The sequence below is a fragment of the Phaethon aethereus genome (genome assembly GCF_964289735.1).
Source record: "Phaethon aethereus genome assembly, chromosome: 6".
Taxonomy (NCBI): Eukaryota; Metazoa; Chordata; class Aves; order Phaethontiformes; family Phaethontidae; genus Phaethon; species Phaethon aethereus.
In genome coordinates this window covers 7,957,643-7,962,501 of record NC_138580.1, presented here as the reverse complement: position 1 = coordinate 7,962,501, position 4,859 = coordinate 7,957,643, and positions in this window count along the sequence as shown.

The window sequence follows — 4,859 nt, the reverse complement described above, 5'->3', positions numbered from 1 at the left end:
ACTGTCCTTAGATGTATTAAGGTCCTGAAACCTGAAAAAAATGTTTCATTAATTGATTTCCAATTCACATATCCAAATCAGTACTTTACATTTCATTATTTTAGAGCCATAATAAAGACAAAAGTGACATTTAAAAAGCACTTGAAATTATTTTTTAAAATTATAATTTAATACCCCATGCCTTGTCCTGCAAATACACAGAACCAAACAGTCCAGACACGGTTTTTATTGCTAAAAACTCAACATATGTTCTGCTGAATAAGACACGAAAGTTGTATTATTTTGCTGATATCATCCTTACTGCTGGACCAGAAAGTCAACACTTCACGTTTGGGAAATAATTGCTTTTTTAACATATTATTGAGAAACCAAATCTGAATTAAATGTTTATCTTTGTCTACTTCATCAAAACTATGTCTCAGCAAAAGAGGTTCAACATCCAAAACTTTCTGAGCACTGAATAGCTTGTACACTGCAGCCGCTTTGATAGCTTATTCCGAAGAAATGTGAAGTTAGCTGGAATCTTTCTATACATTTCAGAGAAATATGTACTTTACTTACTTTGTAAACAATTCTTAAGTATCTTGAGAAGTAATTATCCCATAATACAAAAAGTCTAGTTTTAAACAAATATTCAAAAATTAGCTGGGCATTTTTCTCTACAGAGCCAGTGCATCCAGACTGATTTGACTGAAAACATTAACAAAAATCTCATCAACAAGGTATAAATGTCATGCTTTATCTCAGAACTATTATAAAGTCACAAATATATGAATGGCAAGGTGTTATCTCAGAGTATTAACGAAGTTAAATTGTTTAGGCCTTTAAAAATTGTACGCATTATAAAAATAACTAGCCATTATTTTATTGCCTTTTTTGTTGCCACAGAATTTCTGTGACCTGTGCCAGGCATCTGACTGAAGTTGACATAACCACGAGTCACTAGCCGAGACAGTTAGCCTATGAATGTATTAGTAGCAAACTTTTGTATCGCACTTCAAACTATTGTATTGTCAAAAACAGTATCTTAACCATGAGTGTACCTTTCTGTGAGCATCTTTGTATGTTTAGAAAAATATATTATTCAAATTGTACTACATTTATAAAACCAAAACACCTTAAACCTTACATTAAATTAGTATTACAAACATTTGATATTTTAACTCCTGGTTGTTGAGAGACATAACAGTAGCTCAAGGAAATTAATAACAGAGCTATCCATCTATAGCCTGGCACTGCAAACTGCTGGCCGCCTATTAAGGTATATGAGCTCTCTACATCTGCATGACAAGCTGTAAAGAGATTTCTATGAGGATTCCCAAATAATGCTTTGATATCTTTAGAGATCAGTTTCCCAACCTTGAATAACTCCATATAGAGATTAACGTATCCATAAATTATTGTTAGCATATTCAAAGTTATGCTTTTACAGTATATGTAAATTCAGGCAGAAACAGGTATAAGAACAATGTTCTTTGTGAGAAAACTGTGAAAATACCTTGTATTTTCAGTTTAACATAACAGGATTTTTGAGGAGAAAACAATAGCAAAGTCAAAGAATAAACATTTGAAAATGCTACTCTCATTAAATTAAAACAAGTATTTTCTGTCCTTGTACATTTATTTTCTACACCTTATGTTAACAATTCAATGCAGAATAACAGCAGACAAACTGTCAGCAAAGTCATAGTCTACAAGGCAGGCTATATGAAAGTAGTTTAGTTGCAGTGGAATTTAATTCTACAGTTCTTGCAGACAAGAATGTGGTTGGGGAAACTCAGCCAACCGGTAGCCGTTACGACTTCAGTGGGACCAAAATTTCATAATAGTTCAGATCTTAATGCATACACCTCTGAAGCAGAATACATAGATTCTTTTGTCACACCTAGCATGGATGCTTGCATCACCTTACAAAGTTACCTAAGCTTTAGAAATTTTTTTAACATAAAAAGAAAACATGCTAATTATCTAAAAGTGAAAAGGTTTTGAACACATTAATTCAGTGGGGAATATTTGGTTTTGAGTGACATTGTTCTCGGAAGTGAAACACAGTATGTATTGTGATTTAATGACACTGCTCATTTACAACTTTCTATCTACTGTATCTGTATTCTTAACAATAGCTGATCTAAAAGGTGTTTCTTTCTGAAGAAAATGGTATCTTTTGGTTAAAAAAATAAAGCTGGTAATTGTTGAAAACCACTGAAAAGATCAAAATAGATTAATCCCCTCCCCACACTTTTAACTGGAAATGCCACTGCTGTGATTTTAAGTTGTAATGTTGTTTCATACAACTCTTACCCCCGTATGCTGTATCATCCCTAAGGCATTACTGAATTCCCACAGTGGGAACAAGCTGTCCCCAAACATTGGTATATCCAGACAAAGATGCTTTTATTAGGCTTTACCCTTAATTAGGAGATTGTCATGAACCTTTCCCACAACCAATCAGCAAAAGCTGTGGGAAAGGAGCTAGATATCACCCTCGCAGTTAATACAGCTATGTGGGGGCAATATTGATTCTGTTTATGGTTAACACTATTCCTGAATATGGTGAGTAAGCATACTGGGAGCTGTTCCATGATTATGAAAACATCAACCCTCTTTTCAAAGATAAACTCAAAGATTAACAATACCGTAAGATAGTGACAAAAACAACACAGAACAATCACAAATTGCAGGTTCTTAAAGAAGAAACATGAGAGGGTGAAGTCAAAGGATTTGAAGATTTGAAACTCTAGAGACCTAATTCTTAAAATAAAACTAATCTCAATTAATCATTTGATGGATTTGGGGCTTTTTCTGAAAAACATAGTGAACTTCTGTTTCTCAAGTGACAAGAACACATAATGTAATTAAAGAGAGTGAATTGAAATGAATAAAAGAAAATACAATAATTAATATTAAGTAATATCTGTATTAAAATGTTTCCCAATGTCTTTATTATTTGATAAATAACTTATAGATTAAAAAACATAAAGTACATATGATACTGTACATAAAATGAATAAGATATTGTGAGATATCTTATGTGTATGAACGTACATGAATGAATATTAATAAACATTTAAACCTATATGAATAGCAACACAAAATTCTTACATTGGGGAACTCCGGGTGCTAGACAGGCATATTAGAAAGTCCATAATAGAAAATTATGTAATAATATGCCTATAAGGAATTTTTTTCCTATTAGCTAATCAAGAAGGATGTGATATGACAATTTATGTCTTTTACATATGTATGTTCTTGCTAATATTATTGAACAGGGTCTAACCTTTTACGTAGCATAAACATCTTACTCCTTCCTGGATTACACGAAACGTTCTGTTGTACTGACATAACTGATACAACGTCGTGGTGTGTTCTCCTATTTAATTGTGTAAGAAACACACCTTAGGTCCATTTCCAAAACTGTATTTCACAAAAATGTTTCCATTTGCTTGCATTTCTGTCTTCAATTTCATTTTTTTGGATACACATAGATACCTTCAAAATAAAAACTGAAAAGGTTCTATAAAAAGACATAAACAATATCTTACCTGGTGTTTCAGTAGCAAAGTGTGAAATAGTGTGAAAGAGGCACAGCAAGCCAAAGAAGAGTTACAGAGCATTTTTGGATCGCAGCTGTCTTCCTTTGGTGGACAGCAAGGAGTTCAACCAGTAATTACATATACTTCGACTTTATTTTCAGCATGTTTTTCTGACTGCGGAGCACGTAGTACTTATTTCTGAGGCAGACTTCTGCAGGCAAGCCCTCCAGGCAGCTCCTGCTGTTTAGTTTACTCGATGTTGCCGAGGCAACTGCCCCCCCGGGGGCATTTTGCTTGCAGGAGTTTAATTCGAAGAGCAGCAGTGACCTATGAAAGCAAACACAGTTGAACTAAACGGTAGCATTTTAAGCTTTAATCACAAGACAGATCTTCCAGCACCCAAAGCAAAGTGTATTTCTCTCTTCTGTTTACCTCCATTTATGCTTTTAGTACCTTATCTATGTCAATTTAATTTTGCAGTCAATCCCCTCACCTAGACACGCCACTTCAAGGATACTAGGTTACATTCTTTGGGGTTTTTTTTAAGTAGCAGACTATGCTAGGGGGGAAGAAAGGGTAAGAGAGGCATAGCTGGGTTCAAGCCGCGTTGAAAGGGTTTTGGAGGAAACTGGTTTGCTGTTGGGTTGACAATTGGACTTGATATTCCAATCTTAATGATTCTATGATTCTATGCCTGGGACGCCAAACCCTGGCACACGGCCGCAGGGTGGCACAAGCGAGAGGGAGGACGCGCAGACTGCTTGGTTTTAGGCTGGACCAGGAACACCAGGCCTGGGGGACACCTCAGCACCTGGCTGACTGAAAAGGGGCACATTACTCCTATGTTTGCAGGTACTTGGCACAACCGGCCTAATGGTGACAAGCTGTGACACCAGTCACGTCCCGGTACCCCGGGCACACGGGGACCCAGCCAGTAAGGCACGTTGTTTACCCTCTCAGCCTGTCCGTGCTGGGGCCAGAGAGACTCTGGGAGCAACACCCACGCCTCAGCTTCACACCGCCGTGAGGGAACCGCCGCAGCGGGCGCCTCCTCGGCGGCTCCCGTGAGGCACGGCAGCCAGCCGCGAGCGCGGGAGGGCCGCCCGGGTGTCCCCTCCCGCGGAGGGCTGCGGGGAAAGGCGCCCGGAGGACGGGGTAGCTCTGCCACTGCGGCAGCGGGCCGGGCCGTGAGGAAGCCCAGCACGGGCGGCCCGTGACGCGCCGACGAGCGGCCCCGGGGCGGAACGCCTCGCACCGCCCTCCGCCGCCTTCCCGTGAGCCTCTGCGCCGGGGGCAGAGGGGGGCGTCCCGGCACAGCGGCCCAAG